Source organism: Schistocerca serialis, chromosome 9 (assembly GCF_023864345.2).
Source record: "Schistocerca serialis cubense isolate TAMUIC-IGC-003099 chromosome 9, iqSchSeri2.2, whole genome shotgun sequence".
Lineage (NCBI taxonomy): Eukaryota > Metazoa > Arthropoda > Insecta > Orthoptera > Acrididae > Schistocerca > Schistocerca serialis.
In genome coordinates this window covers 296,820,667-296,842,745 of record NC_064646.1, presented here as the reverse complement: position 1 = coordinate 296,842,745, position 22,079 = coordinate 296,820,667, and positions in this window count along the sequence as shown.

Sequence of the window (22,079 nt, the reverse complement as noted above, 5' to 3'; positions counted from 1 at the left end):
GAAAATAAAATGACATCACTAATTGTCACATTACTGAACTGAAAATTATGTAATATTATTGTGTATTTGATGTACCATAAACTGATGAAGTGCTACAAAAACTAAATACGAATACTGTAAACTGATGCAAAAAAGGCAATCTAAAGACTAAAAGTTAGTGAAGCAATGTAAATTTTTAAAGCTTTTTGCATAGACAGGACAAACTTTTAAAAATTTAAGCGGCTGTGTAATGTTTCCCCAAGTGTTAGTGGATTTCGTGACTGCATATTCTCGTGCAATAGCGCAGAGACGATTTTATCGCTGATAATAGACACTGCGATTACAATGATTAATATCTCTGTAACTGAATTATCTATGTAATTTAACCGAACAAGGACTCGCAACTTTTTTGTTCTCTCTCTTCCTTATCAGCAATTGTGTGGTACGGTTATAAAATATATTGCTTGGTATATGTTGTGTAGAGATTTTTTTATTTGTGCTCATTTTGCCTAACGATAACTATTTAATTTCATTGTGTTTGCTACTACGACTAATCATACATTTTCTTCCTCAGCTTTTTTATACAACCTTGATAATGAAATGTTGCTTACTTTGTGTGGTTATGTCTGTTAGGGAATGATCGCGTATTAACGGCACCTATCAGTGTAATACGTATGGTTTGCTTTCAGAATAGAACCTGCATCTAAAATTTCACTTTTCACAAAACGAAGTCCGATAACTTTTAGGCGTAAATCACGTACCAAAATTATACTCGCAAACAGACAATCCCGGTAGAGGAGCCTAGCTGAAAGATATCAGTCATTAATTATTATGGTAGTAATATCTAGCAAATTTCAATATTTAAAAACATTTTTACATAATTTTTCAAGTACGTAATTTCCTTGCTTTAATCGAAGACTCATTTCACTGAAGATAATTTTAATTTGATTCAGAGTTGCATTTGAGTTCAAACATTTTAAAAGCCAGAATAACATGAAATTAAATACCAATTTCAAAACCGAATAACAATAAAAAGCCACCATTAAAACAACCACTCATCAGTGATGCAAATGCCAATAACTGGGCAACGTGGCTTCCAAACCATAAAACCTGGATCATGGAGCAATGGAAGAATGCCGTTTACGTCCCAGGAGTGAAACATGTCAGCAGTTCGTTGATGATTTGGGCGGCCATAAAATCGTATTCCGTGGGTCACGTGCTTACTGCCAAGGATTATGCGACCATTATGGCTGAACAAGTCCATCCCATGGTACAATATTTCCCCAATGAAGATGTTGTGTACCAAGAAGACAGGGACCCCTGTCCACACCGCTAGCAACATACAGGACTCGTCTTGTGAGGCCGTGAATGAACTGTCGCATGTCCCTGGCCACCACAGTAACTAGATCTCAATATTATTGAACCTTCGTGGTCTACATTGGAGAGAAGGATGCATTATCCGTATCCACTTCCATAATAGTTATATGGATACCATTGTTTTGCAGGAAGAATGGCACAATAGTCCCTTGAAAACCATTCAGGACTCGTACTTACCCACTCTGGGACTACAAGAAGCTTTCTCGAATGCCAATGGTTTCCCTGCACTGTATTAGGCACAGTAATGTGTTGCGTTTTAGGTGTTTGCATTGTTTTATCAATTAGCCTATGTGACAGTTTGTATTTAAATGCAGAACTTCATTAATCATGCTTTAGTGACATTACCTTGCGCAGATCGCACGAAGCCATAGATCCAAGTTATCAACAAGGCACAGCGTAAGCTGGAGATGACTCCATAATGGTGTGGGCTGTGTTTGCATGCAATGGACTGGATCCTCTGGTCCAACTGAGCCAACCGTTGACTGTAAATGGCTATGTTTGGCTACGTGGGGAACGTCTGCTGGCATTTATGGACTTCGTGGTCCCAAACAACGAAATGAATTTTTATGGATGACAATGCGCCTTGTCAGGGGGCCACAGTTGTTCTGGGCAATTCGAGCGAATGATTTGGCCGTCCAGATTGCCCGACATGAATCCCATCGAACATTTGTGGGTAATCAAGGGGTCAGCTGGTACACATATTCCTGCCCCGACAAGAATTTCGCTGTTATGGACAGCTAAATACGTAGCATGGCTCAATATTTCTGTAGTGCTCTTCCAAAGACTTGTTGAGTCCATCCCACGTCGAGTTGCTGCGCTTCTTCTCGTAAAAGGGGGTCCGACACGATGTTAGGTAGATCCAGCTTTTATCGCCTCAGTGTATAGAACTTAATGGAAAGAAAGGAAAAGGGAATACATCAGATCTTTCTTTTCCAACATGTGAAGAGTTTCTATCACATTTGGCAGAAAGAATGCTGAAGTATATTGTAGATGAAGTGTAGGGAACTAAATTCTTTTCCGCAATATCAGACTTCACCCCCGAGGTTGCACATGTGGATCGTCTGTCTTTTGTTAAAAGATATTTGTTGTGGGTTGGCAGAAGAGCCAACCCCGTATTATTAGAGGAAGCCGAAAGGCACGCGTTTTAGCTCACGCAGGCTGGCGCGAGGTCATGGAACAGGTCAAGGAAATTAGTATTTAGAAAAACGGACGTAGCTGGTGGAATACTTAACTTTAATCCATAAATGGTGAACGTCGCTCTTGTCTGTATATTATTTACAATATCAATAGTAACTGAACATGGCGCCTTGCTAGGTCGTAGCAAATGATGTAGCTGAAAGCTATGCTAACTATCGTCTCGGCAAATGAGAGAGTATTTTGTCAGTGAACCATCGCTAGCAAAGTCGGTTGAACAACTGGGCGAGTGCTAGGAAGTCTCTCTAGACCTGCCGTGTGGCGGCGCTCGGTCTGCAATCACTGATAGTGGCGACACGCGGGTCCGACGTATACTAACGGATCGCGGCCGATTTAAAGGCTACCACCTAGCAAGTGTGGTGTCTGGCGGTGACACCACAATATTTATCTAAAGATATTTATCGCATCGAAAGAAATACCTATTTCGTTCGAAACTCGGGTCACAAATCAGTAGAATTAGCTGATTCACCAATAAATTTATTAAGTAAATATGATTATGGACACTTGCTTATCAGGAATAAGTCATATGACAATACAAGCAATATGGTGGATGTTACGTTGGCCTGAAAGCTAGAATTAAACGAAGCAACCTTCTTGTTGTGTGTATTCCGTGAGCAGCTGACTCTCTAACTTAGTAGGATCGTGTGCAGCTAGGTGTTGTCTTCAGCCGGCTCCATTTTACCGTTTGTTGCAACGAATTTACACCTTCTTCTCTTCTTTGACGAGCCGTTGGAATGTTTTGCAGTCAAAATATCTTCAGAATAGTACCGGTCAGGGCGTCAGTCCTGCTGCTATAGTCTCAGTATTACCTGGGAACAAATAATATCAGCTCTGGAAGTTATTCAGGATGATCAAACTGAAATGGTTTGACTGAAATGCGGAACAGTCTACAGAGTCTGGAAACTGCGATAATGACAACTTTTTGGTCAGTGATATTAAAGATATTTAAAACTAAAAATAAAGTGCAGCAAAGAGTTGATACCGATATTGAGATTCTGACAAAGTTTCGATTCTAAACTTGAATACGCTTGAGACGGTTGTTCTATGTTCGATACACTTCTGAACGTTGGTGCGAAAAGAGGGAAATAAATATGTACAAAACAGCCACAAAAAGGAAAAAACTGAAGAAAACTAAAAGTGGACGAAACTTCCGCGCTTGATACTACTTTTGAACGGAATGAAAATTTTCGGGTGAATGTATTTCTGGTTATTATAGGCAGACTGTTATCTGAATTATGGAAAAGAATATAATTTTTTAGCAGTATGGAGTTGGTGCTTAATATTTCTGGACGGGACAACACTCAACAAATTTAATGCGCCAGAGAACTACTACAGTGCTCCAGAGACATCTTGGAAGACTTTTTGAGTGATGAGATTATTCATTTCAAAATATATGTGAAGAGCAACGACACAAAAACCTCCTCCCTTAGTACTTTATTGTGTGAAAACTGCTTTCAAGAACTGTTTCCTAATTTGGAGATTGAATTAGGAATATTTTTGTCAACCACTGCAACCAGTTGTTCGGGCTAGAGCTCTTTCCCACTCCTTAAAAACTTTCAAGATTTATTTGCGGCCATCCCTGTCGCCGTCCATGAAGTCTGACATAACGCAGTAACTAGACTATGAAGCTGTGATCGACGAATTTGCTACAAAGAATGCACACCGTAAAAATCTTTCACTGAGTTGAGTGTGGTGAGTCCAACACACATGCATTTATTATTATTAATATTATTATTACTATTTGTATTATTATTATCAGTAGTAGGAGTAGTCGTAGTATTCAGTTGCGTACAGATATAAGTAACTTGATGGTGCAGTCGAAATGAGCAGCGGAAGTATTTTTCTGTCCCTAAGGGCAGCAAGTAGCTAAATTCGCCCCTTACAACAGGACGATGTTCTTGACAATCGTTCACATTTCTTACACCCAGGACGTTTCAGCCCTTGCCTAAGTACATTATAGGACTGCGTCCCCATCCAAAGCGATCGCATTCCTTTGGAGAGCAATATTTTGGCTCTCGTCATAGTTTAGAACCACTATGGACCATTCAAAATCGCTCGAAGAAATTTGAAAGAGATACAAACCAGCAAAGGTTGTTTATGCATTTTCAGCTCTCCTACTTCGCGACCTCCTGTGGCTTGATCTCGATGATGGCTGGATGGTGGGGGAGGGGGGGGGGAGGGATGATGGGGTTGGAGGGTGGAGGGAAGGGGATATGTGTGAAGTTGACACATGCGTGACTAATATGACAAAGGGTCCCTCTAAGATCCCCCAGTTCGGCAACACCTTGGTGGCACCCGCCCAACAGAGAATTTTAAAAATGTACTCGTCAGGGTGTATTCTGCAAAGTAGTCCTAGTCGCCTACAGTCCCTGATCTTGACACCTCTCTGATACTAGACGGCTGCCTGCAGGCATCTAGAACTACTTTGCGTATTTTAGGGGTACATTTTTAATCTTCTCAATATAGGTATGTGTATGCTTCGGGGGGTGTTTCCGCCATAGTGGGTTTTAGAGAGATCACTTGCCATTTTATTCACGCAGGTGTCAACGTCATATCCCCCCCCCTCCCCGTCCCTTGCTCTCGTGAACACACCACAGAAGGGTGCGAAACAGCAGGCCTCAAAATACATAAGCAGCCTTTTCCGTCTTCGGATGACACTTAAATTTCGTAAAATGATTGTGAACAGTCCCTGATTATTACAACCTGTACAAGAGAGCGAAACTGTGGCCGCGCTGCACACATCGAATGGTGATGCAGTCCCACAATATTCTTTATGTTCTTTGACAAAGAACTGAAATGGCTAGATGTATCAACAGCGCCTAAGATTATGAAGACGTAGTTATGTTGTTCGTCGCAGTGCCAACTGGCCTGAGAAATGTGTGTAAATCAGTGTCTCAGGGAAAGTTATGCTTTCGTTGATGCCATTTATGATACCCCCTAAAGCCTTTCCATCTGTATTCTGAGTGGCGGTGCGTCGAAATGCTTTTTGCGACCACCCAAAAAAAAAAAAAAAAAAAAAAAAAAAAAAAAAAAAAAAAAAAAAAAAAAACGCTGGATGTCACGATTGTGACCTCCATTGCAGCATCGCAGAACGTCAAAAGAAGTGGTGAAATGTGGCGGAGAGGGGTTTTGCCAACCTTTCCATCGTGTGATATGTCCTCGATAGCGTTGGGCAGAACTGTGGTGACATTTGGTGCCAAAGTGAGATCATTAACCCACCTTACACGTCACATTAACTCGTGAGCTCTGGCTCTTTTTCGCATTTGTCGACACCATGCCCGAGGGTGACGTCGCAGGACGCCACGCTTTCGTAGTATATTGCAGGAAGGTTGTAGGCACCTTTGAGGCAAATTTCAAATTTGTGCTTCGCAGTGGGAGACAATTACGGTATTTCGCAAAAGAAATACTCCAACTGTGTTTCGCAGTGTAGTATTGTATGGAATGGAAACAGTGTGACGCCTATTAGCACCAAAGAAACGTACAAGAAGCGCTCGTAAAGGTGGCATGCTAGGCTCGCTCTTTGGTTTTTCTTCTGTTCCCTCTAGTGTAAACGTTTCTTCAAAGGTAGAAGCGAATGCTAGTGAAAACTGGCCAGCCGTCTACGAATTTTCGTTCCCTTACTTTCCCTTCCATTCGCTCTAGTGCAAACGAGGCAAAGTAGGTTGGGAAACGAAACTCTCTGATTGCGCATTACCGAGACACGGAATGAATGGTACTACTTTTTTAATTACTCATATTTTACCAACAACAGGAAAGCCACTGTAATGAATATTGTGTAGCTATGTCGTTGCTATTCAAAAACTAACTTTTCTGTCAATGAATCCCATTCTATTAAAAACTGAATGGGGTCCAACATAAAATGTGTCAGTGTAATAGCTGTACTAAATAATTCCTGTCGTTAACTGTTGATATTGTAACTTTTCTGTCGATGAGTCCCATTCTATTAAAAACTGAATGGGATCCAACATAAAATGTGTAAGTGTAATAGCTTTGTTAAATAATTCCTGTCGTTAACTGTCGATATTGTAACTCGGACACAGTTCTTTATATGTCCATTTTCTAAAAAAGAATACAGACCGCCGGCCGAAGTGGCCGTGCGGTTAAAGGCGCTGCAGTCTGGAACCGCAAGACCGCTACGGTCGCAGGTTCGAATCCTGCCTCGGGCATGGATGTTTGTAATGTCCTTAGGTTAGTTAGGTTTAACTAGTTCTAAGTTCTAGGGGACTGATGACCTCAGCAGTTGAGTCCCATAGTGCACAGAGCCATTTGAACCATTTTTTGAATACAGACCGCAGGACAATCGAGGTGACCACGTTCCTATTACGAAGGGCTAATTGCACTGCGCCGAAGTCATGCACCACAGTATAGGTCTATGAGGAGAAAAATAGTTGTTCAGTTTAATAAAGTGAAAGCATAAGGATCAAAACAGTATGACTGCAATGGTCTTCACGTCAAAGTGGGAAACAAGACTACACATATTACAGTCATACATATAACTGCAGATAAAGACACAAAATAAAATCCACAGGTCATACAAATTAATCACTTATAGCCCGTACACTCATTTTTACATCCTTATAAATGACCGAGGAAATATAATTAAATATAATTACACACATACAATAATATAATTTTAAAAAATGTTGTAGGTCAAAGACAAAGTAGTGGAAATATTATGTTGGCAACAGTACAAAACACAAACAAAAACATATACTTAAAGTACAAAAACGAACAGCATACAGTGGTGTTCATAAAAGTGTGTCGTGAAAACCTTAAGAAACGCATAGTGCTGCAGAACATCCAAAAATTAGACCAAAATTACCAGTTTCTAACACAGAAGAACAACGATGTGCTAGCAGACGGCATTTCCCGATGTAAGCGAGAAACCAGCCGAAAAATCATCGTAAGTACAAATCAACCTATTCTTAACGAACTGTTTTTCGATTTAAAAGCAAATCAAAATGTAAATAGCTTAATTACAGGCCACTGAAGAATTTTTACCTCAATAAAGCGAAACGCGTCTGATGAAAAAAATCACGCATTTGGAACGACAGAACCAAAATACCCAATACCCTCAAGAATTATTAAGCAACTACGGACACTATGGCCACACAAATCAAGAACTTAATAATTTCCATCACTTACATTGCATTCCACTTCCAAACACATTCTTTGATGCCTCTCGGTGGGTCCTGTTAATCTACCGCTTCTTTCAGTAATGCTATAAATTTCTCTTCTCCTGAAATCGATTCAGTACCTCTACGTTAGTTATATGATCTTCCCAACTAATCATCATCCGTCTTCTGTAGCACCACATTTCGAAAGCTTCTATTCTCTCTTTGTCTGAATTGTTTACCATCCACGACTTACATCTGTACAAGGCAACATTCGAGACAAACACCTTCAAAACAGGCTTTTTGACACTTGAATTAATATTCGAAGCTAACAAAGTTATCTTTTTCAGATATGGTTTTCTTGCTATTGCCAATCTGCATTCTATGTCTTCCCTACTTCAGACGTCATCAATTAGGAGGGGCTTTCGGTAACTATTACAACACTTTTTCTGAAGGGAGATTGTTTTTAAGGCTACAAAACCGAATTTTTCAACGTGAGCTCCATTCAATGCTACGGCCTTACGCTACCCTAATGGGAGGGCCTGTATCCCCGCATGGTACCACTCTACTGGTCGACGTTAGAGCCAATACCTTGCTGAGTCAGTGACCTTCCCATCAGTTACAGTACATATCGCTTCCCGCGGAGTGCATACTCCGCCGAGCCAAGTAGATGGTCCTTCGTTTGGTTTTATGATCTTCTGTTAGGCGGTGACGAACCCAGCAGCCACACACCTTTGAGCACCTCAGCTGGCGGACGATTATGTCAGCATTGCCAACAGAGATGCCCATTTGAGCAGCGATGTATTTGATTGTGATCCGTCGGCCATTTCGAATGAGTGTGTCCGCACGTTCCAACACAGCAAGCGCGACTGCTGTGTGTGGCACGTGGGAGATCAGACAAGTTCCCACCACCTTCATGCGACAATAACAGACGCCTTTCCCAACGACTCACCGTACTTTTGTTCACTGCCAGATGACAGGCCACAGACATTCAGACATTCTGCAAGCGCATTGTAAACATCTGTGATGCTCTGGTTTTCTACAAAAACAAAAATCTGCTTTCTTGGAACGCACCTCCGTTACAGATGCTATTTTGAAGGCCGCTACCTGTCGAATTGTCGAATCTTCATGAAACAACTGAAGCGAGGATATTCCTCGACGTTCCACAACAAATTCGGTATTTTTTTAACCTAAATTGACCGAGATAAGAAAAGTATTGCATTATTTATTGAATGTTCCTCGTATTTTACTGCACAGATAGTAAAACTCATCTACTGTTTTTCATATCTCATCACCTAAACTAGTTCTCTCAGCATGACCTAATTTTATTCGACTTTATTCCATTATGCTTAAATTAGTTTTCTTTCTGTCCATCTTATAACCTCTTTTCCAGACATTATCATTTCCGATGAACTGCTCCTCTAAGTCCTTTGCTGTCCCTGACAGCATCACCGACACACCACTGAGTCTGAATTTCTCCTCCCTGAGGCCGGCCGGAGTGGCCGAGCGGTTCTAGGCGCTACAGTCTGGGGCAGCGCGACCGCTACGGTCGCAGGTTCGAATCCTGCCTCGGGCATGGATGTGTGTGATGTCCTTAGGTTAGTTAGGTTTAAGTAGTTCTATATACTAGGGGACTGATGATCTCAGATGTTAAGTCCCATAGTGCTCAGAGCCATTTGAACCATTTCTTTCTCCTCCCTGGACTTTCATTGCCTTTTATAATTTATTTTCGGTTTCCTTTATAGCTTCTTCAAACTATACTACAGTTTGGATTCGCTGCAACCATGAGTCACCCTGTTCTGAACTACTCCTTCCCTTTCAAGCCCTTTGATTCTTATACCTGCAACAACGGTAGGAGTACTATTTATGTGCAACATATCTTTCATGTTTCTCTACCAAAGTTCCACAGCGCTCTTTAATTGTGTAAATGTCATTCTCAAACTGAATATGTTTTAATTTATGTCAGCAGTTATTATTTCCACTCCTTGTTCATGCACCAGGCCAGCACGTTAAAAGAATATACCGTAACAGCCACACGCAGCAGCATCTGCTCTACTCACAACTAATAATAATGATTTATTACCGTTAAACTAATACAATTGCCTCAGACTAAAATACGGTTATTTTATAATACCACCAAACATTAGTCGACTAGACGTTTGCAACATTTATGAGACACAGGCTTCAGTACAAATCACCAAAATAATTTCACATGTAGCTACATTTCTGCACTTGACAATGGCTGTACTGAGCTGTAGGGAGCTGTATATGCCCTGTATTGTTTTTTTTTTTTAACTGTAAGTTTTAGTTTCATACGTCCTTATGTGTTAAAACGCTTTGTGCGTTTCTTGGGGTTCGATTCTTGTCACAAGTGCGTATGCAGATCTGAGAACATAACTTACTGCAGCTGTCAGTAGAAAGTGGTAAACAAATCAACATTCCGCAATTGCAAGGTTCATTACTCGGGGTCACAGCGGAGTGACCCACGTTCCGACCAAATGTCAAGAAGCGGAGGTGAAGTTATGGGCCCCACGGCCGCATACCACTGCCGGTACGGTAGTATGATCACCGCAGAAGGTCGTGGCTTCATACCTCGGCAACGGCTCCGGTCCCAGATGCGGTAATGTTCAGTGCCAAAACAGCGTCTTGTCACTGCACCGGAGATACATTTCACGTTCCGTTTTGGACAAATACGCTAAACAGCTTGTCTGTCGGGCGCTTGAACGAAATTTTCTCAAGACAGGTGACGATTTCTTTTTATTCCTCGTTCCCGACAGGTACACAAGATCATTTACACGACGTATCGTTAATCTATGAAATGAGTTATACAGACGCCACATGTAATAGGGGAACTTCAGGTAGTAACGAACACGTTATGCTTTTATGAAGTAATAACTTTTTTCTAAACGTATCGTTGGGACAATCTTCACACTAAACTGCACTATAATACGTTACTTAATACAAGTGTAAAACTCAGTGTCATAAGAATGTACATTCGTTGTTTCTTTATTTTACCATCCTTTGATTTTGTTCGTTTGTTAATTTGACCGTAAACTGTTATAAACGTTGAACTACAGTAAGTAAGAGCTATAAGGCAAAAATTTGTGATAAAACTACTAGATTAAAGTTCTGAACAGAATAGGCCAATATTGAAATATTTATCACAGGCATAGCAAAGATTGTTCACTCATGGGTTCAATCCTCACAAATATGGCATCGAATCCAGCGTTCTTCGGAGTCTGCGTTGATCCCGCAGTGCTGTTTCCTTTTCATCATCGAATCGTCTCGGAAAAAGAGCTTCTCATTTCCTAATACGTGTTTCATAGCAGCGTCATTGATTCCTCGTAAAGCCTGAGTCTATCATCTAATGTACTTCTTGGAACTAAATATTTACCATTCGCTTCCGTAACTGTCGATGCAGGACGTCTACGATTTTCTACGCTTTATTCTCATCCCTTTTCTGTCGTGATTTCTCCATATTTGACTACTAAAGAAAAAAAAGTAAAAATTTGATCAATTATTATTGGTTGCTCCTTTTCGAGCTTACTGTAGTTAAAGAGTATTCTGCACTAGATGCGTTGCAGTTTTACAAAGCATTTTCTGTAGTTACACTGGAATAAGGAGTCACAATATGTTTGTACACCTTGGTTATTACATATGTGTATTTCTTTACACAGTTGGCATCCAATTAACTTATGACATTAATGCTCTTGTTTACGTATTCTCCAAACCACTGCTTTTTCAAAAATGGTTCAAATGGCTCTGAGCACTATGGGACTTAACATCTGAGGTCATCAGTCCCCTAGAACTTCGAACTACTTAAACCTAACTAACCTAAGGACATCACACACATCCATGCCCGAGGCAGGATTTCAACCTGCGGCCCTAGCGGTAGCGCGGTTCCGGACTGAAGCGCCTAGAACCGCTCGGCCACTCCGGCCGGCACTGCTTTTTCCTTAGTTGCTGCTGGAGGCTGATGCTGAAAGAAACAGGGGTTTTACATTCACTCTTGCCAAATTTTCGACTTTTTTGAAACGACTTTTTCTTACGCTGCATTAGCAATATTTCGCTTCACCTCACTCTGTAGAATTCCTCACGAAAAACATAGCTGCAATTACATGTGATTCGCACTCAGAAGAGTGTTCATATTTATTCATTCTTTACTGTGTAGGGTGTGGGTGTGGGTGTGGGTGTGGGTGTAAATTACCGAAGATGTCCTAAATGGTCAGCAGATGTGTGAGTGGCAGGGAGGGAGATGAAAGTAGGAGTGGGTGATAGCGATTATAGGGAAAGCAACTGGCAGGAGATGGTATTGGTGAATGAGAACTGACCAAGGGGTACTGGTGAGTGGGTGACATATGTAAGAATATAGTGACATGCCTATGTTTAATGCTATATTAAATGGTTTATTACTGTAAAAAGTGTGTGCTTTGCCAGGTTGCTCTGATCGTTTATGGTATTTATTTTCTGTTATGATTTCTTGAAAGTGGTAACTTCATTATGGTATGAGAAGGTATTTTTTTTTGTTTATCCTAGTGATTTCCATATCTATGTCTCTGGTGGAAATTTTGTGTTGGTGTCGATAAAAATGTTCTGCAATAGTGAAATGATTTTTGCCTATACTTCCATACTCAAGAAATGAAAGAGTAATTATGCAAATCGACATTTTAGTTGGAAATGTGTTAGCAAAAATAAATTACGTAATAAATTCAATATTTATTTCGATTTGAAACTTGTACCTTACCGTTGTGCAATGTACGATAGCTGCAGATAGATAAATACATCGGGTAATGGAGGATAGTTTTCCAAGTCTCCCACGTCGGGAAATACGCTATATCTGCCTGCTTTAAAGAATTCTGCACGTCAATGGACACGAGTGCTGTCTATCCCAGTGGCGCAGTTCATGCATATGCTGTGGCGCCGGTGCGACTTTGTTGTACTACAACATCGAAGAATGTATACCGGTTCGTTAAGTCCGGCTTTTTAATTTAAAAATACTCTGCCCGTGACCTTAAAAGTAAAAAAAGGTACGCAGTCTACCACTGACGCATTCCAGCGCAGAGGTGCAAATCCTCAAATCTGACGACACTGCACATACACCCCACATTTCGCGACACGTCAACGTGAAAACCGGAATAACACAATGAACGAACTATCACCTTTCATAGCTCAATTTTATTTATGGTCCAACAATCATTGCTACGTAGCATTACTGCGGGACAAAATTATACACTTTGCCGTCGTTCTGCTATGTAGGGTAGGATGAAGAACCTTGTACATTGTTTCAAATGTTCTTCTGGCCTGATCTTGATTTGATGAGTTCCATTGTTTCTCGAAAATACTTGTAACCTCCCCCTCGCTTATCGACCTTAATGACAGTGAAAAATTAAACCGCGTGTACCTAATGGAAATTTGGGAAAAGCAATCGTCACCGAAGTTAATTTGTCGGTAAAGAGGGAGGAAAGGGTTACATCTAAATGAAAGGAAAAATGCAAATGAAAGTGGTGGAAATTAATTCTGAAAAGGGGTAAAGTTAATAAAGAAAGTAAATGTGCGGCCTTTACGTTAACAATCAACTAGCGGTAATTAGATATTTGAGATTTGGGGGAAATTACGGTCGCCAGTCCTAAGGACAATTACTATAGTAACGGAAAAAGAAAGGTTATTACACATATAATTAGCATTAGAAGCGTGGCAACTGAAGGTTGACAAGTGTAGTGTGAAAACTGAAAGTTTGTCAGAAGTAATAAATTTCGCTACACTCTGACTTAATTTAGCAAAAGAATTAATAAAACCGGAAAATCGAAAGTTAATTTAGTGACTGAAGTTAATAGTGAGCTTTCTTTCTGAAGCACATCGAAATTCAGTAAAATACGGTTAGTCTTGGACTACCTCAACAATCATTTCAAAAGCTACTTGAATCTACGCAATTTAGAAATAAGAGATTTAACTTTGAACTTGAATTAAATGATTCTGAACAATTAACAATAGTAAAATTTAGTACGTACCAAGCTGAGCTGCAGTCACAGGTAAGCTAAAATACGGTAACACAACTCGCACTCTTAATTTGTGCTTGTGTAATCTAATTATTGTAGCCAGCTATGAATACCTTAACTGAACTTTGAAATTAAAGCAGCGAAATCGAATGATGCTGGCGTTTGAATTTCAACGACACTCGGGTTCATTCCGGAAAAAGAAGGACCCTGCTTGGTAATGCAATTGGCACAATGTGCAACAAAGGTTCATGCTACGTTGCTGTAATTTAGTTATGAAAATTAAACAGTTTGAAAAGCTGAGGTCTGCCATACAGTTCTAAAACTTTACGTGCTTTGTAGTGGGACGCGAAATTGAAGCGTCACCCCTCCACCAGTGTCAGCCCAGTTTGCAGGTGAATATAAGTTTAATTCAGTTTTTGTTTATGTATTTTTTTGTAATATTTGTAATGGTTGTGAATTGTCTAAAGTTTGTATTTTTTATGTTTCATGTACGGAGAGGGCGGCGCAACGAACGGAGACAGCATCTTCGCTGCCGGGACCAGAGAGAAAATTGCTGACCACTATACGTCGCGGGTCGACGGCCAAAGAGCAACAGAAGATCCTGAAACCGAGTTGTTGCATCGTGCTTCTAAAAATTGAAAAAAGAATAAGAATTTGTAATGTTTGTACAACAGTGACGTCATAGAAAGTTAATCATGTTGTAAATGTTCAGTTCTGTCTTGTCCAGGCTCAGGTTCACGTCTATATGTAGGAAGATAATAAACTAGTGGATGCTACAAAAGTTTAAATACGTGTTCCGAGAATTTATGTATGAAGAATTATGTTAAGTAATTTATTTGACAAGATTATTAATTTTTGACAGCGTTCATCGCGAGTGTGATTCTTGAAAGTTTATTCAATGTGGTTCTAATATTCACTAAAGCAGATCACTTGCATTAATATAATTTCTGAGAAGAAACAATCGACATCTAAATTGAAAAAGCTTGCGCAAACCAATTGGACTGAGTGACTTAATTCTGCGCATACGACTCAAATGATGTTTTACAGTTTCATTCAAGAACCATTCAGAGACAATTTAAAAAGAGTTTAAATAATTTTGAAGTGTGTTCTAACTGACGTAGGTGACGAAGTCTGCACGTGGTCATATGTCAAAAGAAAATCATTTATACAAAACTTACGTCGTTACACTACACCGTGGCGACCTTATAAACAGGACTTGTGTGCAACTAAGGCACACAGGTACGAAACAATTAAAACATCTAGAGTCCTTCGGAAGTCAACGCGAGTCTTCGTGGAGCCTTCACCCACCAGCGGCGACTTCGCGGGTGTGGGCATCTGACGGAGCGCAGCCAAGCAGTACGGTCACGCAGTTATTCCACGAGAAGGCGCATCTGTTGGGCAGTAGCTGAACGCTGCAAACCCCGACAACCTTTTTTCTCCCTAAACTAACAGGCCCAGGACGTCAGCTGGGGGGCAGTCCTCCGGTTGGTATTAGAGGTGTTGCTGAGGGCTTCGCCTGTCTACGGTGCGGCCGTGCGTGGTTGCAGCCAGTGACGTATCTGGTGTTCGACTCAGCGTCCTGCCGGTTGCGGAAGCGGGGTCGCAGCATCTCAGCGGCTGCATCGACGGCTGTTACTTCTGCAGCCCATAGCAGCACACTGATCATCGAGAACTACAAACTAAAATATTAGTGTCCGGTGAGTCTGTTTTAAGTTGGAAGTGGAGTGTTGTACATAGGGAGTGTGCTTTTAATAGGATTTTTGATTACAAGTCTGCGTGTGTAACTAGTTAATATCTTACAATAATGTCGGGAAGTGAAATGTCAGACGATGAGCAATCTATGTCCGATAGGAGCCTGAGATCCCTTTTTAGGGCGATCGCTAAATTAAAACAATCTAACGAAGAATCCACTGCTAGATTAAAAGAGGAACTAAAACAGGAATTAAAACAGTCTAACGAAGAATCTACTGCTAAATTAGAACAATCTAACGAAGAATCTATTGCTAGATTAGAACAGTCGAACGAAGAATCTACGGCTAGATTAAAAGAGGAACTTAAAGGGAGCTAACAAAATCGACAGAAGGTTACAGGAACATCTTAATGAAACCAGTCGAAAATTAAGTGATAAAATAGAGGCTTCTAAAGTTGAAATGCAGGAAAAAATAGTAGGACTTAGTTACAAGATTGCTGATAATTGTAAAAGGTTAGAAGAACATATCCAGGAATCGCGTGAGGAGAAAGCTCGCATGCGAAATGATATTACTGACTTAACCAAGAGACTAGATAATGTCAATGTCTTAGTTGTAAATGAAATAGAGAAAAATAACGATAAGTTACGAGATGAATTTTCTATGGAAACAGAAACTGTTCGTAGAGAATTATTAGAATCTATTAAAGAGGTTTCTACCAAACCTGTAGAGAATTCTTCAATAGATAATGTAGAATTAGAGACATTAACTCATCGAGTAGAAAAAGATCATACTGAAACAGAAAACATGAAATTTTTAAGTACCGAAATATGCAGTAACCTTGAGACTTCCGAAGATAGAAACACTAACGAAGGTACAGAGCGTTCACATTGTGAACACAGTGAAGAATCGATATTAGCTAACCGCGTATCCGATACAGAAATGCGAATACAGGAAATTAATAAACGGCTATCGGAATTAGATAATAATGAAAACATTTCAAATAGTAGAAGCAATAACGTAATCAGAGACAACAGTCACAAAATGTTTGCTAGCTCGGACGACAACAATACAAATAAAGAAATCACGGTAAGCAAATCCGACGCAACGCCGTCTCTGCAATCTAAACAAAATCCAACTATGTCTCTCGCATAATGTTGGGATGATATAACGACAAATTCAAATGAAGCAAGTCGATTTCCTGTATTCAAACCAGGAGGCGAACTTCACCCTATAATCTTTATAAAAGCCTTTGAAACTTCATTATCTCCTAAATGGAGAAATGAAAAACGGATTCAATTTGTAATAGGACATTTGGAAGCAGAAGCTGCGGAATGGGCAGTACTGCATAGAACTGAATTTAGGGACTTGGATGATTTCGTTAAGCAGTTTAAACAAAATTATTGGTCAAGAGGAAAACAACAAAACTTAACTTTAGAGTTGTTAGACCTTAAGCAGTTTAAACAAAATTATTGGTCAAGAGGAAAACAACAAAACTTAACTTTAGAGTTGTTAGACCCTCCATATTCTAAACGGTCGGGAGGTTATAGGAATTATTTCGAATGGCATTTAAACCGTGCTAAATTAATTGAAGAACCAATTATTGAAAGTCATCTAATACGAGTCCTAATTAGTAGGTTGCCGTATTATGTAAAGGAAAGAATGATAGAAAGGGAATGGTCACAACCTTGTGAATTATTAGGATATTTAGAACAGTTAGATATACTTAATAGAGAAAGGGAAGACGAGAAATTAAGATTTGGTAGAAATGACAATCCTCGAAATAATAATTCAGAACCACGGAAATTTAACAACAACAATCATCGCCGGTTTTGTTATATAAAACGTCAATCTAAAGATAAAGGGAGCCAACAAAATCGTGGTAATAACTCTAAAATGCGGAAGTTACACAGTAACGATAATGAGATAAATCGTCCGCACGTAATTAATGAAGGTCAAGTTGTAGGTGACGTTATCATAGAAAGTTCGGAAAACTAGTAAAGTCCTTTAATATATGGCTTTTCTTTTTGAAGGCAGATCATATCAGTTCCAAGTTTTACCTTTTGGACTTAATATATCAGTGTCAACTTTCATTAGGGAATTAGATTCTGCTTTGGGTCAACAATTATTACAAAAGATTATTTTATATGTAGATGATATTTTGGTAGCCACTAAAACGTGGGAAGAACACGTAACGATATTACGGGAATTGTTTAACCGTTTAATTGACAGAGGAATTACTTTAAAATTATCTAAGTCTTACTTAGGAAAGGAGGAAGTGAGATTTTTGGGGCATATAGTGGACAGTAAAGGTATTGGGCCAGACCCAGCACGTATTGAAGCTATTTCTCGATGCCCGAGTCCTAGAAATCGGAAACAACCGAAATCATTCTTAGGAATGATAGGATTTCTGAGAAGATTTCTTCCAGGGCAGGATATTGTTAATCCTAAATTACTGGATTTATTAAAAGAGAAGTCAGTATGGCTCTGGGGAAAAGAGGAAGAGGAAGTTTTTAACAAGATAAAGGGAGCGTTAACAGAAGCCAAAATGTTATACCATCCAGATTTCAATCAGGACTTTTGTATATGTACGGATGCCTCTGATTATGGTGTCCTGCGTAATATTCCAAGGTGATCTGACCAATGAAAAGGGATTATATCAGCCTATTGGATTCGCTAGTAGAACTTTAAATAAACATGAAATAAATTATTTTGTAACCGAGAAGGAAGCTCTCGCAGTGGTATGGGGTTTTCAAAGATTTAGAGTATTATTAATGTGAAGAAAAACAATTGTATATACTGATCAACAGGCTTTAACCTTTTTGAACAATTGTCGGTTACTTCACCGTAGATTATTACGTTGGGTATTATGCTTGCAAGAATATCAGTACGAAATTAGGTATATAAATGGATCTCAAAATGTAGTTTCGGATGCTTTGTCGAGACTTCCAGTAGGAATGGAGAATATTAATATTGCAGAAGAACCAGGAACAAATTACCATGTTTATTTCCTTTTAACTCAGGAGAACGAACGTAAGGTTAAACGGATAGTAACTGCTATTAGATGCAATCAAAGAAATGACGATCAATATAGGGACCTTATACAAAACCTTAATAATGGGGACGAAACAGTTAACACCCGGGGTGTGTGGTTATATTTCAACGACTTGCTATATTGGAAAGCACAGAGGGAACACCAGAGATGGAAAGTCTGCATCCCGGAAACTGTTGTGTACGAATTAATTACTTATATTCATGAAGGTTACGGGCATTTTGGAATTCATAAATATATTAAACACCTAATGAAGTATTATTATTTCAGAAATATGTCCCGTATTGTGAGAAGTATTATTAGGACTTGTGAAACCTGTCAAAAGGTTAAAGTTAATAACAAATCTAAGCGTTATAAATTATACGCTGTAGGTCTGTGGGATCTACTGTCATTAGATTTTTTCGGCCCTTTGCCTCGTAGTTCAGGAGAATTTACTTATGTGTTTGTTGTAACGGAATGTTGGTCCAAACACGTGAAGCTATATACTCTGAAACGAGCGAACACAGAAAGCGTTATACGCTGTCTTACTCGAAATTACTTTGTTAACTGGGGCATTCCTAAACAACTTATGTCTGACAACGGTAGTGCCTTTATTAGTCAAAAGTTTCAAGATATGATAAAACAATATGGAATCAAACATATCTTAACTTCGAAGTATCACCCTCAAAGTAATTTAGTAGAAAGAGTCATGAAAGAATTAGGACGATTATGTAGAACTTATTGTGCATATAAACATACTCGGTGGGCTAAACTAATGCCTGAATTCGAAAAGATATTAAATGAATTGCCTCATCTAACGACGGGATTATCACCTATAGAAATTTTAGACAAACGAATTATAGGTGAGCCTTTACTAGAGATCCAACAATGCATTCCAAACGAAAAAATTCGCAAACAGATTGTTAAAAATGCTGAACGGAGAATTAAAAGTTATAATCAACATGCTATAGAGCCCTCATTTCAGGTAGGAGATCTTGTATTAGTACGATCTCATCCTAAAAGTTCGAAGATCAATAAGGAATGTAGAAAATTCTTCTTTGTCTTTGAAGGTCCATGTGTTGTACATAAGATTGTACATCCCAAAGCGTTACTTCTTATGGAACCTTCATCAGGTGTAATTAAAGGATCATATAGTGTCGATCAAATGAAACCTTTGATTCCTAAATAAGTTAATTTTTAGTGTATGTTACATACGGAAGAGCGTTCTTAGTCTTTTCATGTGAAGTTTTCGTGATAGTTACGTGTTATTTTAAAGAAATAGCAGAAAGCTTAAACAAGTGTTCTACAATAATCTACCGGTACTTAAAAAAGAGAAAGATAACCAAAAGGGGATTTATATGGAGGAAATTTTGTTATTAGGTCAGAAGGAATCTTGTATATTTTATATTTACTCTGACAGTAGGAACCAAAGGGGATGGTTAATAATTTTAGGGACCATGGGCGTCCAGAGCTATATGGCTCACGAGAACATAGCAGAGTGCCTTTAATAGAGATTTGTAATAGTGTTAATATAGAACACACCAAACGGGGCTCTCTCGCTTGTTTCTCCTAAATAAATTGCCATACCCAAGAAAGTGTCCGAAGGTAAAGAAAGCCGTGCCGAGATTCTAAAGAAAGGTTTGCTTGATTTCTTCTTGACCTCAGGCATAAATAAAGCATTAGGGAAAAGAACGACGTAAAGTAAATCGTACTATTAGTTCTTGTGAGAAACGTATTAGTAATATACATTTTGGAACGAATAACTCTAGTAAATGAATAAAACTGAAACAACCTATCACAATTTGAACGCTCTGTCCTAATGTAACAACGTTAAAGAACGTACTAAATTATTATTTACTAGCAACTATTAAATGAAAAGGAGTAATCTCCATATATTCGATTGTGAATTACCATAATAGTACAATTAAAAGTGAATGACAAATAGTCACAACAATATTGTTATAAAAGGATTAAATCTATCTAAGAGCAAGGACTTTAGATTACGGAAAATGTGAGAAAAATGTATAATATTAACAGTTAAATATTGTATATAGAAGAAGTTTTATTTTCGGTTAAAGCCTGACAAACTGAGCTTGTGGGTGGGGTATGTAGCGGGACGCGAAATTGAAGCGTCACCCCTCCACCAGTGTCAGCCCAGTTTGCAGGTGAATATAAGTTTAATTTAGTTTTCTGTTTATGTATTTTTGTAATATTTGTAATGGTTGTGAATTGTCTAAAGTTTTGTATTTATTTTTTATGCTTCATGTACGGAGAGGGCGGCGCAACGAACGGAGACAGCATCATCGCTGCCGGGACCAGAGAGACAATTGCTGGCCACTATACGTCGCGGGTCGACAGCCAAAGAGCAACAGAAGATCCTGAAACCGAGTTGTTGCGTCGTGCTTCTAAAAATTGAAAAAAAGAACAAGAATTTGTAATGTTTGTACAACAATGACGTCATAGAAAGTTAATCATGTTGTAAATGTTCAGTTCTGTCTTGTCAAGGCTCAGGTTCACGTCTATATGTAGGAAGATAATAAACTAGTGGATGCTACAAAAGTTGAAATGCGTGTTCCGAGAATTTATTTATGGAGAATTATGTTAAGTAATTTATTTGACAAGATTATTAATTTTTGACAGCGGTCATCTCGAGTGTGATTCTTGAAAGTTTATTCAATGTGGTTCTAATATTTATTAAAGCAGATCACTTGCATTAATATAATTTCTGAGAAGACACAATCGACATCTAAACTGAAAAAGTTTGCGCAAACCAATTGGACTGAGTGACATAATTCTGCGCATACGACCCAAATGATGTTTTACAGATTCGTTAAAAAACCATTCAGAGACAATTTAAAAAGAGTTTAAATAATTTTGAAATGTGTTCTAACTGACGTAGGTGACGAAGTCTGCACATGGTCAAAAGAAAATCATTTATACAAAACTTACGTCGTTACACTACAGCTTCCAGTCTTCCTTGTTGGTTGATTGAAGGTTTGAAGCCGTCGATCGAGGAGGTGGCGACAGTCACTCATTGTCGGCCGTCGCTGTTGCAGAAGCTGGATGTTGGCGCGCCTTCTTCTCGACATGGTCACCAGGCGAAAGGGGCTCTTTATGTGCGCTAGCTAATGGTTCCCGTCCGCGACACCGTGTCAGAAACTATCATAGCAAGTCGAGCACAATTACATGCTGCCCAACCCCAAAAGTGCGGCAACTCACGGGAGCGTCACACAACACACCTTCTCCACTGCACCACCCCAGCCAGACTCCCCCTCTGCCCGCGCTCCACGCGACAGAGTTAACACTACCAAAGATCTTAAACACTTTTGTTCTCCACACGACCTATCGATGTATTCGTTCGATAGCATAGTTTACCCTAGGCCAGGCCCAGCGTATAAATACAAATAATATTCACAAAACAAACCAACATAAATACATAAATATATATATACAAAGAGTAAAACAGTTACAATATATAAAGACACAGAAATGTCATATCTTCAGGTAACAAAAAAAATTTATAGTGCAGCAGATGGAAATAGGAGGATATGCATTTCCGGCGTTACACACTGTATGTTCTATGTGTGAATTTGTTGTTGTATGTCAATGGATATTGTATGTCACTGTTTACTGTATATCATTGTATACCATATTTTGTTTACTTTTTCTTTCTTATTTAGTGTTGTTCCTATTCTTGCAT